This window comes from Aotus nancymaae, unplaced genomic scaffold (genome assembly GCF_030222135.1).
Source record: "Aotus nancymaae isolate 86718 unplaced genomic scaffold, 86718_ANA_hifiasm-v0.15.2.pri h1tg000010l, whole genome shotgun sequence".
In the NCBI taxonomy this organism is placed as follows: domain Eukaryota; kingdom Metazoa; phylum Chordata; class Mammalia; order Primates; family Aotidae; genus Aotus; species Aotus nancymaae.
In genome coordinates this window covers 37833020-37847723 of record NW_026988421.1, presented here as the reverse complement: position 1 = coordinate 37847723, position 14704 = coordinate 37833020, and the positions used below count along the sequence as shown (strand labels likewise).

Genomic DNA, 14704 nt, shown 5'->3' with positions numbered 1-14704 from the left:
TTATAATGTTTTTCTTTTGTCTGATTTTAAAGACTACTGCATAAAGTTGTAATTATAAATCTGTGCTGATGGGCACACAATGTATGAAGATGTAATTATGATAACATTGCAAAGAAGCGGAAAGAACAGAGCTATGTAGGAGCTAGGTTTTGTATACGATTGATATTAAGTTGGTATTAACTTAAACTAGATTGTTAAATTAAGTTGTTAATTGTTATCTCCAAAACAACAAAGGAAATGACTCAAAAATATATATAGTAAAAAAAAAATCCCTACTGTCAGCAACCATTATTTTTTAAATGAAAAATAAGAACATAACAAAAATGACAAGGGAATTAAAATGGTATATTAGAAAATATTTATTTAATATAAAAGAGGACAATAATGGAAAACAGAAAGGAAAAATGACATAAGACATATAGAAAACATAGCAAAATGGCAGACATAATTCCTTCCTTCATAGTAATTACATGAAATTGATTAAACACTCCAGTCAAAAGTAAGAGAATGGCAGAATGGATTTTAAAAATGGTGCAACTATATGTTGTCTACAAGCGATACACTAGATTCAAAGATATGAATATGTTGAAAGTAAAAGGATGGGAAAAGCTACGCCATGCATACAGTAACTCAAAGAGACTTGTAGTGGCTATTATCCCACAAAATGGATTTTAAGGCAAAAATTGTTACCAGTTAAAAAAGGGACATATTTTAATGATAAAAGTATCAATTTATTAGCAAGTGATAACTACAAACATATGTAATTAACAACAGAACCCCAAAATACATGAAGTGAAAAATAAGATAATTGAAGAGAAAAGCAGACAATCAAAAAATAACAGTTGGAGACTTAAATATGCCACTTTTACTAATAAAACAAATAGGCAGAAGATCAAGAGGGTAATAAAAGACTTGAACAATACTATAATCCAATTAGACCTAACGGATTTTTATAGAACATTCGACCAAACAACAGTATAAGACACATTTTTCTCAAGTGGGGATGGATCATTCCCAGGATAGACCATATGTTAGGCCATAAAACAAATCTCAATACATTTAAATTGATTGCAGTAATACAAAGTATTTCTCCAACTATAATGGAACAAAATTAGAAATAAACAACAGAAGGACATTTGAGAAGTTCACAAATATGAGGAAATTAGACAACACACTCCTAAATAACCAGTTGGTTAAAGAAAAAGTCACAAGGGATATTATAAAATACTATGAAAGGAATGAAACAAATACATAATATACCAAAATTTATGGGATGTAAGTGAAACAAATATATAATATACCAAAATTTATGGGATCTAACTAAAGCAGTGCTTAGGAAGAAATTTATAGTTGTACAGACCTACATATATTATAGATTATATAACACATGTATATTATACATTATATAATATATATTTTATGTGTGTGTGTGTGTGTGTGTGTGTGTGTGTGTGTATATATATATATATATATATATATATTTTTTTTTTTTTTTTTTCCTTTTCCCCAGAATCTTGCTCTGTTTCTCAGGCTGGAGTGCAGTGGCATGATCATACCTCACCACAGCTTGAAACTCTGGGCTCAGGTGATCCTCCTGCCTTAGCCACAGTTGGGACTACAGGTGTGTGTCACCACACTCAGCTAATTTTTTTTTGAGATGGGGTCCCACTCCATCACTCAGGCAGTGGCATGATCTCAGATCACTGACACCTCTGCCTCCTGGGCTTAAGCAATCCTCCCACCTGAGCCTCCCCAAGTAGCTAGGAATAGAAGCATGCTCCACCATGCCCAACTAATTTTTTCTATTTTTAGTAGAGATAGGGTCTCACCAGGTTGCCCAGGCTGGTGTCAAACTCCTGAACTCAAGTGATCTGCCTGCCTCCGACTCCCAAAGTACTGGGATGAAAGGTGTGAGCCACAACACCTGGCCAAATTTTTTATTCATTTTTTGTTTTGTAGAGATGGGGTCTTGCTATGTTGCCCAGGCTGCTCTCACACTCCTCACCTCAAGCGGCCCTCCTGCCTCAGCCTCCAGAGTAGCTGGGATTATAGGCACAAGCCACCATTTAAAATTTTCCAATTTTACATATGACTTCCTCTTTGATCAATGGGTTTAGAAGTGTGTTAATTTCCAAATATTTGGAAATATTTGGGGAATTAAACGACTTAAAATTGAATTAAACTTGAAGTCAATAATACATAGTTGGGGAAATTGAAGTCTTTGCTACTGTGAAGAGTGCTGCAGTAAACATATGTGTGCATGTGTCTTTATAATAAAACGACTTATAATTCTTTGAGTATATACCCAGTAATGGGATTGCTGGGTCAAATGGTATTTCTAGTTCTAGATCCTTGAGGAATTGCCACACTGTCTTTCACAATGGTTGAGCTAATTTACACTCCCACCAACAGTGTAAAAGTGTTCCTATTTTTCCACATCCTCTCCAGCATCTGTTGTCTCCCAACTTTTTAATGATCGCCATTCTAACTGGTGTGAGATGGTATCTCACACCAGTGTGAGTTTTAATTTGCATTTCTCTAATGACCAGTGATGATGAGCTTTTTTTCATATGTTTGTTGACTGCATAAATGTCTCCTTTTGAGAAGTCGCTGTTCATATCCTTCACCCACTTTTTGATGTTTTTTTTTTTCTGTAAATCTGTTTAAGTTCTTTGTAGATTCTGGATATTAGCCCTTTGTTAGATGGGTAGACTACAAAAATTTTCTCCATCTGTAGGTTGCCTGTTCACTCTGATAATAGTTTCTTTTGCTGTGCTCTTTCTATGATTACTTTTATTTTTAAATGTGTAATAAACCCACAATACATTCCACTATATTTTTTTGAAAGTCAATAATTTTTATAGAGATCAAAAATAAAAGAAAGTTTTTATATTTAATTCTAGTCATTTCCAGAAATCTTCATTTTTTTATGTAGATTTCTTTGCTTTGTGTATGATACCAGATTCTGTGATATCATGTTCCTCTTGCTTAAAGAACTTCCTTTTTATTTTTTTTGAGACAAGTTCTCACTTTGTCACCCACGCTAGACTGTAGTGGTATGTTCACAGCTCACTGCAGCCTCTACCTCTTGGGCTCAAGCAATCCTCCCTCCTCAGTCTCCCAAGGAGCTGGGACTACAGGTGTGGCTAATTGTTTTCTTTTTTTGTAGAGACAAGGTCTCACTATATTGCCGAGGCCGGTCTCAAACTCCTGGGATCAAGTGATCCTCCTACCTTGACCTCCCAAAGTGCTGAGATTACAGACGTGAACCATTGTGTCTGGCCTAAGAACTTCCTTTAACATTTCTTATAGTACAGGACTGTTGGTAATAAATTGTTAGGTTTGTTTTCTTTTTTTTAAATTTTTTATTTTTGAGACATAGTTTTGCTCTTGTTACCCAGGCTGGAGTGCAATGGCACGATCTCTGATCACCACAACCTCCGCCTCCTGGGTTCAGGCAATTCTCCTGCCTCAGCCTCCTGAGTAGCTGGGATTACAGGCACGCGCCACCATGCCCAGCTAACTTTTTGTATTTTTAGTAGAGACGGGGTTTCACCATGTTGACCAGGATGGTCTCGATCTCTTGACCTTGTGATCCACCCGCCTCGGCCTCCCAAAGTGCTGGGATTACAGGCGCGAGCCACCGCGCCCGGCCGCAGGTTTGTTTTCTAAAGAAGTATTTATTTTGCTTTCATTTTTGAAAAGTATTTTCATTTAGTATAGAACTATGGTTAAATGTATTTTTTTCTCTCTCTCTATACACACACACGTGTGTGTATATATATATATCCTACTAGTTGTGGGAGATAAATATATATATTTATATATTAGAAATAAATATAATATATTTACATAATATATTCAATATATTTATATAATAAATTTATATTTATTGTATAGATATATATATTTATATAAATATATTTTTGTATAATAAATATAAATATATATATAAATATAATATATGATACATAAATATATTTATTTAAATATATTTATATAATATATTATATTTATCTCCCACAACTAGTTGAATATTTTTTAAATGTCACTTCATTGCCTTCTGGTTTGCACAGTTTCTAATGAAAACCCTGGTATAATTCTTATACTTGGTTCCTCTGTATTTAATGTGTCTTCTGTTTTTGGTTGTCTTCAAGTGTTTCTCTTTCTCTTTGGCTTTCAGTAGTTTGGTGGGGGCCTAGATTGCTAGACAGCGTTTCTTTTTTTTTTTTAAGACAAGCATGTTGCTCTGTTGCCTAGGCTGGAGTTCAGTGGTGTGATTACAGCTCACTGCAGCCTCGATCTCCAGGGAGGGAGTTGACTCCTGGGCAGGATTCAGTATAGGGCAGCAAGTGCTGAGGTTTTACAGGCCTCTCTCGAAACCTTGCTCTCAAGGCCCTGGGCTTGCCTTAAAGAGCTCTGAAATGCCTCTGGGATCATTCTTCCATTGTCTTAGTAAATGGAACCTGGCTTTCTTCTATTCCTACTAATCTCTCTAGCAAATTGTCGCTTGGCCATGACCTTGATTTGCTCTCCTAAAGATGCATTTTTACTCTTTACCAGGCCAGGCTGTGAATTTTCTAAATCTTTCTGCTCTGCTTCCCTTTTAGTGCTAAATTCAATCTTTAGATTATTTCTCATCAGGCTGGGCGCTGTGACTCATGCCTGTAATCCCAGCACTTTGGAAGGCCAAGATAGCAGATCACTTGAGGCCAGGAGTTCAAGACCAACCTGGCCAACATGGTAAAACCCAGTTTATACTAAAAATACAAAAATTAGCCAGGTGTGGTGGTGCATGACTGTAATCCTAGCTACTTGGGAGGCTGAGCCAGAAGAATAGCTTGAACCCCGGAGGCAGAGCATGCAGTTAGCTGAGATGGTACCACTGCACTCTAGCCTGAGTGACAGGGCCAGACTCCATGTCAAAAAAAAAAAAAAAAAAAAAAAAGAAAAGAGGAGAAAGAAAATTAATTATTTCTCATGAGTTTCTTGGTGGGGTAAAAAAATTGTTTCTATCCTCTCATAGCTTACTACATGCAGTTAAAAGTTACCACAAAGCTCCTTCACTATTTTGTAGCTTAGAGATTTTCTCCACCAGATATTCTATTTATTTTTTATTTTTTTGAGATGGAGTTTCACTCTTGTCACCCAGGCTGGAATGCAGTGGTACAGTCTTGGCTCACTGCAATCTCCACCTCCTGGGTTCAAGCGATTCTCCTGCCTCAGCCTCCCAATTAGCTGGGATTACAGGTGTGCGCCACCACGTCCCACTACTTTTTTTGTATTACTAGTAAAGACGGGGTTTCACTATGTTGGTCAAGCTGGTCTTGAACTCCTGACCTCAGGTGATCCGCCCACCTCAGCCTTCCAAAATGCTAGGATTAAAGGCATGAGTCACTGTGCCCAGCCCAGATATTCTATTAATAGTTCATCACGCTTAAGTTCTGCCTTCCACAAAGCCTAGGTCATGGACAAAATTCCATCAAGTTCTTTGCAACGGTATAAGGATGATCTTTACTCCAGTTTGCAATACCTTATTCCTCATTTCTATCTGAGACCCCATCAGAATGGCCTTCACTGTCCATATTTCTATGAACAGTCTAAACAACATTACTTAAGTAATCTGTAGAAAGTTCGAAACTTTGCCGATAGCTTTTCTCTTCTTCTGAGCCTTCTTGAGAATTGCCTTTAGTGCTCCATTCATGGCAGTCTAGGTGTTTTCTAGCCTGCTCCTCCAAATTCTTCCAGCCTCTATGCATTACCCAGTTCCAAAGTTGCTTCCACATTTTCAGGCATTTGTTATAGCGTCAGCCCTGCTTCTTGGTATCAGTTTTCTGTCTTGGTCCATTTTGTGCTGCTATAACAGAATATCTAAAGACTAGGTAATTTATAAAGAAGAAAATGTATTTAACTCACAAACTTTCGAGTTCTGGAGTCTAGAACGTCCAATATAAAGGTGCCAGCATCTAATGAGGGCTCTCCTGCCACATCATCCCATGGTGGAAGATGAGAGAGTGGGAAAGGATGAGAGAGGGCTGAACTCGATTTTATAACAAACCCACTCTCTCAATAATGAACCCACTCCCGTGATAACAACATTAATCCATTTGAGAGGGCAGATCACTCATGACCTAATCACCTCTTACACATCCCATCTCTCAACACTGTTGCGTTGGGGATTACATTTCCAACACACAAACTTTGTGGGATACATTCAACTCATAGCATTTGCACAATTTAGGAAGTTAAAAAATCAATCAACCAAAAATTGTTTGCCCTTAAATGGGAGAGAAGAAAAGATGGGCTGAACTAAGGTTTTTTTTTGAAGCTGGTCAAATATTTTCATAACTTGCTTCTGTTGATTTTTCTTTTTTTTTGCAAAACTTTCCCAAGACATTTTTAGACTTAAAAATAAAGTTGATGTTACAGGTGCTGGTCAGCCTTCTTACTTGCACCTCAGACACTGAGACAAAGGAGGAGGTCCAGGGCCATGCATTGATATCTTCCAGGACACTTCCCAACCCCTAAACTCAGTAGTAGTTGAGTATGACATTTACAGGCTAGAGAGACCCAAAATATCTGTTACACCTGAGTGCTAGGTGGAAGTTGCATCAGCTGCTGCCCCAAGCGAGCTTCATCTTCTGATTGTGGGCTTTGGAGGAACGAGAGAACTGGCTCTTGGCCACTGTGAGGGGTACAGCTTTGTCACTCAAATATACCTTATTGTGGCATTCAGGGAGCCAGGGTCCAGAGCTACAGGGCTGGGGTCCCTGGCTCACTTCCACATAGGCCATCACATAACCTGTCATAAAGGCATCAAAACCAGCTTGGTGCAATCCATCCCCAGGCACTGGGTCAGGACTGGCCTGGCTCCCTGGCACTTCTGAGGTAGCTGTATCAGATATTTCAGGCCTTGCTGCCTTAATCCCCATCTCTAAGTCATTTTTGTTGCCTTGCTTGGAGTGAGACAGGTTCCTAGTTTCATCCTCAGCCGCTTCCTGCTCAGTTTTTTCAGCCTTGAGGCTATCCCCATGGATCTGCTTCTTGGGAGGACCATCCTTAGCTTCTTCCCCAGAGGTCTGTGTCCCCCGTAGGTTCAACAAAGCCCTCTTCCGTTTTTCCCGCTGTCGCCGCTGTCGCCGCTTGTCCTCTGCCGCAGCCTCATCAGTGTCAATGATAAGGTCAATGTTGTGGGACTGAGGACACTGTGGTCCCAGGGAGCACCAGCCATAAGCCGAGAAGTTGTCACAGATGCTGGTAGGATGAGGATGGTGGGTTGCTGGGGGCAGGCAGCAGTGGTAATCAATATGGGCCCTCAAGCTGGAAGGATAGTTGCAGAACTCCAGGGTAAGCTGTGGGCTGCCCGCTGCCCGCTGCTTCCCATTTTCCCATTCACATTTCCGGAAGGCATATTCTAAGTAGGAGGCTACGAAGCGTGCACGAAACTCAGCAGCATATTTGGTGTCATAAATGCCTGCCGGGAACATCTCACACAGGTTAGCAGTGAAGGTTCCCAGACTCTCAGGGAGGTGTGCATAGAAGTTCTGGTACAGGAACACCAAGTCTATAAGGCCATTGTGTAGCACCAGGGGCCGGCGGGCACGGATTAGCTCCAGGAATAGGGTCCGTACTGACTGGCTCTGGCTCTCATCACCCTTGTCATTGCCCTTATAGTAGGGGATGCCCTGGGCATACTGCTGGTTGAAGTTGAAGCCATGCTGTATCAGGAACTGCACAGACTTTGGTTCTATGACATACTCCTCCATGCACAGCAGAGTGAGATTGAACACTTGAGCCAGATAGGAATGTCCTTGTCTGGCTGCTGCTTGAAGCAGGTGAGGCCCAGGGAGAGGATAGAACGGGTCCTGGCAGCATGACACACGGCCTTGTAACTCGATGCACTGGTTCAACAAACTCTTCCTGTCCCCAGCCCACTCAGCACTGTGTCCACAGCCATGAAATTGGTTGTCTTTATGGCTAGCAGGAGGGATGGCCACATCTCCTTAAAATTGTTGCTTTGAACATCTACTACAGGAACCCGGACTATTAGCTCCTCCACAGATGTTGTGCTCTTGCTGACACCACCGTTGGAGGCTGCGGGAGCTGAAACTGCGCCATTGTCGCTGTCGGCGGCCATGACACCGTTCATCTCCCACCTGAGTCGTCTGTGGGTACGCAGAACTTCTGGTTGTTTTGTTTTTTTTTTTGATACAGAGTCTTGCTCTCTTGCCTAGGCTGGAGTGCAGTGAAACAGTCTTGGCTCACTGTAACCTCTGCCTCCCAGACTCAAGTGATTCTCCTACCTCAGCCTCCCAAGTAGTTGGGATTATAGGCATCTGCCACCACACCCAGCTAATTTTTATATTTTTATTAGAGACAGGGTTTCATCATGTTGGCCAGGCTAGTCTTGAATTCCTGACCTTAGGTGATCCAGCTGCCTTGGCCTCCCAAAGTGCTGGGATTACAGGCGTGAGCCACTGCACCCAGCCAGTTTTTGTTTTTGTTTTTGTTTTTGTTTTGGTAGAGATGGGGTTTCACCATGTTTCCCAGGCTAGTCTTGAACCTCTGAACTCAAAAGATCCTCTTGCTTCAGCCTCCCAAATTGCTGAGATTACAGATGAGAGCCACCATGTCTGGCCTGAGCTAGCTTTTTTTTACAACTATTCTTCTGCCACCAGACAAAATTTATTCTACTCTTCTCAAATAGGAGGAAGTAGAGAACTTACTGGGTCAGGCATAGTGCTAAACATTTTAAAGCCAGTAGTACCTTTAATCCTCACAACCCTATAATATGGGTGTGATTACTAGCCTGACTTTTTTTTTTTAAAGGCTAAACTCAAAACAAAACAATAAAAAACACAGGCTGAGAAAGTGTAAATGCCTTGCCCAACATCACAGAGTTAGGAAGTTCAGAGAAGAGTCCATACTTTTACCTACTGGGTAACACTACCTTCTATATACAGGAATATATATATATACTGTACTTTTCTTACCTTTGCTTAGCATCAGAACTGTACAAAAAGTTCTGATGCTAAGCAAAGAAAAGATAAGAAAAGGTAAGAAGATAAGAATATTGTCCATGTAATATCTGGCTCATTGCCACACTAGTGGCTACAGAATCTAGAGTATTAGATTCATTGAATTTCCAGCTCTTGAATCTTCATGTTATATGTTCATTATGATTAAATCCATTACAATAACTACAACAAAATCAGATAGTCTAGGGTTTTTCAGGATATTCATTTACCAATAATACCATTATAACAAAGCTCCTTGAGGGCAGGAGGCTTGTCCTATTAATAGTCCTATTAGTATTTATATTTTTCAGTATATTCCTCAGGTACCATAGACCCTGGGTAAATTTCTAACTGAAAACCTTCCTATAATAACAGATTTCCAAAATCCAGACAGGGCACATTTATTTCAAGCAATATTTGCTGGAGATATGCTCTATTTTACTATAAAAGAATTAGAAGAGCTCCTTGAGCTACTTCTCTCCATTATCGTTACTGTAGTTGTCATTGGCATTATCATTATCATCATCACCATGGCAACTGTCATTTATTAAGTGCTTACTCTATGCTAGTGATTTACATGCAACAACTCACTTTATCATCACAATAATATTATGAGACAAATATTACCACCCCATGCTACTTAGAGGACATTGGGGCTTAAAGAAGTTAAGAAACTAACCAAAACACACAGTAAAATTGGTAGGATTTGAATTCAAAATCATGTTTGCATTTGATCCATTATTGGGTATATACCCAAATAAATACAATTCATTCTACCATAAACACACATGAGCTTGCAAGTTCATGGCAGCACTATTCACAATAGCAAAGACAAGGAACCAATCCAAATGTCCATCCAAAGTAGACTGGATTAAAAAAATGTGGGCAGGCACAGTGGCTCACACCTGTAATCCCAGCACTTTGGGAGCCTGAGGTGGCAGATCACAAGGTCAAGAGATCGAGACTATCTGGCCAACATGGTAAAACTCCATCTCTACTAAAATACAAAAATTATCTGGCCATGGTGGCACACGCCTGTAGTCCCAGCTACTTGGGAGGCTGAGGCAGGAGAATTGCTTGAACCCGGGAGGAGGTGATTGCAGTCAGCAGAGATCGTGCCACTGTGTTCCAGCCTAGTGCCTGGTGACAGTGCGCGACTTTGTCTCAAAAAAAAAAAAAAAAAAAAAAACCACACCATAGTACATATACAGCATGGAACACTACACAGCCATAAAAAAGAATGAGATTATGTTCTTTGTAGCAACATGGATGGAACTGGAGGCCATGACCCTAAGCAAACTCATGCAGGAACAGAAAACAAAACACCACATGTTCTCATTTATAAGTAGGAGCTGAACATTGAGACAAAGAAGGGAACGATAGATGCTGAGGCTGAATTGGAGGAGGAAGGTGAGGACTGAAAAACTACCTAAAGAGTACTATGCTTATTACTTGGACAAAATACTATGTACACCAAACCCCGGCAACATGCAGTTTATCTGTAGAACCAATCTGTACACGTACCCTTGAAACGAAAAGTTTTAAACAATCATGTTTATTTGACTCCATTCATTCACCTTTTCAAAAATATCTATTGCTCACCTACTTTATGCCAGATACTTTCTAGAAACCGGGTTCAAAATTCAAAAAGTACAAAAGTGGCAGCATAAAGCCACTTCCCATCTCATTCTCCCCTGCCCCTCTCCACCGCTATGACTACACCACTATCCAGCTTCCCTCTCTTAAGCATCCCATGTTATCAGTTTCTGGTGAGGCCTATAACTTCAGTCAGGGAGTTCCTTTTTGGGTCAAATCTTGGCATGGGCAATTTCTCCTACCACTGTCACACCTCTCCAAATGACCTCAGACTTCTCTGATAAGCCAATCTTAAATAATTCAGTGTTTCAGGCCCATTTTCACAGCTGGGGGAAACGTGTCTTCGGGAAGCCAGATTCTGTTTGAACTGAGATGAAGTCCTTGTGGAACGGGAGGGTGAGTTCCTGTCGGTTAATTCACAATGTCTTTACCCTGAGGCCTCTGTTTTTCTAGGAGGGGGCCATCCTCCGCTTTCATGGATCCCCACATTTAGAAAGTCCACACTGCTTCCCTCCACCTCTCTCGACCCGAACTCTCTGACGCTGGCAGCCCTGCAGAACACAGGTCTTGCGACTTCTTTGTGGGCCTGGGATTTGTTGCCTTTTCCTTTTCTCAAAACAGAATCTTTAGAGTGCTCCTTAAAGTGAAGGATGGTGGAATTTTGTGGCCATATGATTTGAGAGGACATTGTGAAAATTTAAAAATCAGGAACAGACTTTGGACTGGCTTTAAGGTTTTCCATCAGACGTTGAGTTCTCTGGCAGTAAGTCCCTCTTTCCTCACTTTCTCAGTGGTGATTAGAAGGGCACCTGGTTGGTGAAAAAAATGCAAATTAAGAGGCACAGGATTGAGAGGGGCAGGCTGGTGTGCTGAATAGAGGCACCCGTGGTCCAGACAGCATGAGTCCTGGTTTATTATTGATATTGGCAGTACTGGTCAGGTGTGGTGGTTCACACCTGTAATCCCAGCACTTTGGGAGGCTGAGGCGGGCGGATCACATGAGGTCAGGAATTTAAGAGCAACCTGACCGATATGGTGAAACCCCATCTTTACTAAAAATACAAAAATTAGCCAGGCTGTGGTGAGACATGCCTGTAATCCCAGCTACTCAGGGGGCTGAGGTGGGAGAATCGATTGAACCCAGGAGGCAGAGGTTGTGGTGAGCCGACATTGCGCCACTGCACTCCAGCCTGCTTAATAGAGTGAACTCGGTCTTGTCTCAAAAAGAAAAAAATTTTTTAAGGCTCTTCATAAAGTTGTGTAATAACCACCACAATAACTGTTAGAACATTTTCGTCACTCCAGAAAGAAACCCTGTACCCATCAGCAGTCACCCTTCATTAATCCCCAACTTCCCCAGCCTTGGCAACCACTATTCCACTTTTCATTTCTATAGATTTACCTATTCTGGGCATTTCATATGCCCTATTCTGGGCATTTCATGTCCAATCTTTTGACTTCCCTGGGCCACACTGGAAGAACTGTCTTGGACCACACTAAAATACACTGACATTAACAATAGCTGATGAGCTAAAAAAAAAAAAAATCACAAAAAATCTCATAATGTTTTAAGAAAGTTTATAAATCTGTGATGGACTGCATTCAAAGCCATCCTGGGCCACATGCGACCCATGGGGCCATGCGTTGGACAAGCTTATACAAGATTCATGCAATATGTGGGTTTTTGCCTCTGACTTCTTTTGAAAATAAATGTTTTCAAAGTTCATCCACGAATCAGAATGAAGTGCTGATACGTGCAGAGTGTGTCTCCAAACTTCATTCCATTTTATTACCAAATAAATAATATTCCACTGTATGGATATACCACTTTTAACACAGCCATTCGTCACTTAAGGGACATTTGGGTTGTTTCCACTTTTTGGCTATTATAAGTAATTCTGCTGTGAACATTTGTGAACAGGTTTTTGTGTGGACATATGTTTTCCTTTCGTGGGAATATACCTAAGAGTAGAATCACTGGGTCACATGATAACTTTATGTTTAAACTTTTCAGCCATTGCCAGACTGCTTTTCAAAGCTGCTGCTTCATTTTACATTGCCACTAGCAAAGCATGAGGGCTCCTAATCTCCACATCTTCACCAACACTTGTGTTTTTAAAATCATTATAGCTGGCTGGGCACGGTGGCTCACACCTGTAATCCCAGCACTTTGGGAGGCTGAGGTGGGTGGATCACGAGGTCAAGAGATCGAGACCATCCTGGCCAACATGGTGAAACCCCGTCTCTACTAAAAATACAAAAATTAGCTGGGCATGGTGGCATGCGTCTGTAGTCCCAGGTATTCGGGAGGCTGAGGCAGAAGAATTGCCTGAACCCAGGAAGTGGAGGTTGCAGTGAGCAGGGATCACGTCACTGCACTCCAGCCTGGTGCCTGGTGACAGAGTGAGACTCTGTCTCAAAAAAACATTAAAAAAAAAATATCATTATAGCTATCATAGTGGATATGAAGTGGTATCTCATTGTGGTTTTGATTTGCATTTCCCTGATCACTAATGACGCTGAATGTCTTTTCATGTGTTCATTGGCTATTTTTATATCTTCTTTGGAGAAATGTCTATTCAGACCTTTAGCCCATTTAAAGAATTGGGTGCTCTTTTTACTATTGAATTCTTCACCTTTTAAATTGAGCAGTTACTTAAATCTCTACCTAAAGCTCCATGGTCAGTAAAATTCACCCACATGACAGTGGTATGTGATGCACCTTGTAGAACATAAAATGTGAAAAAGGCCAGGTGCGGTGGCTCACGCCTGTAATCCCAGCACTTTGGGAGGCTGAGGCTGGTGGATCACCTGAGGCCAGGTGTTCAAGATCAGCCTGGCCAACATGGCAAAACCCTATCTCTACTAAAAATACAAAAATTAGCCAGATGTGGTGGTGGGCACCTGTAATCCTAGCTATTCAGGAGGCAGAGGCTGAAGAATTGCTTGAATCCGGGAGATGGAGATTTCAGTGAGCCAAGATTGTGCCACTACACTCCAGCCTGAGCGACAGAACAAGATTTCATCTCAAAAAAAAAAAAAAAAAAAAAAAAAGAACATCACTGAAGCAATGTCATGATGCCTACTGCTTATGTATTTCAGGGTTCTGATTCCATTTATGATGTGGATGTAGCATTTCTATTTGATCAGATTAGCATTTTGTAAGTTAGTAAAGCACTACAGCACTAATTAATTAGATTTTGTTAAATATTTAAAAAACATATGATTTGATATGAAATTTGATAAATGATTTAGTTATCCCAACAGTTGAAGATAATAAAACTTAGTATAAGTATAAATAGAACCAAGTTATTATAAAATCCATTGATACTTTCAAGCTATAGATAACTTGAATTTTTACCTCTAAATATATTTATTAAAAGTAAGTTGCAAAAAGTTTACCCAAATTCCTTCTAGATAAATTAGAAGTGAGAAACACCTTCTCTTCTTACAAATTTGGTCTTTTGCACAACAGCAATGGCTAAAATAAATGGGGCCAAATTTTTGGAGAAAGTCTTGTTTAATTCAGAATATAATTAAAATCTCATGTAGCTTTATTGGTTTTAGTATCCAGCAGAGAAAAAATATTGAAACTCCAAGAGATTTTGAATTAAATAGCTACAACAGTTTTGTTTTATTAGTTCTGACTGTGTGAAAAAAAAATCATAAGGACAACTTTGGAAAAATCTAGTTCTTTCAGGGCCCCAAATGACTTTTAAAACAATAAAACAAACTATAAAATGTACACAAGTGATATTAAAAATTATGTAGTTCAATAAATGTGACATTCACAAATGTGGTTGTAATTCTTTTTTAACTTTAGCAAAGTGAACATGGATCTGACGATTGGATGTAGAAAGGTAGTGTTATATAGCTTAACAGAATTAAGTGCTTCAATTTGCCAGTGAGGATTATGTAGCTGAGTTGGAATGTTTCACCAATGCCTTTTAAGATCTCCATCTACTTCCAAGGATCTGTGGCTAAATCAAAGAAAGAGAGGATGCTTCTTTCATTAGTGATTATTTAATAATTTTATGCTAGTGATTATTTCCCTAGCATTTTAATATTTATTTTTAAAAGATTTGTAGATT

At 39.9% G+C, this 14704-nt stretch overlaps 1 pseudogene; it reads right to left on the bottom strand.

Annotated features, from left to right (window-relative positions):
• Positions 1-6611: 6611 nt before the first annotated feature.
• LOC105718895 (target of EGR1 protein 1-like) lies at positions 6612-8137 on the bottom strand (annotated as a pseudogene).
• Positions 8138-14704: the final 6567 nt, after the last annotated feature.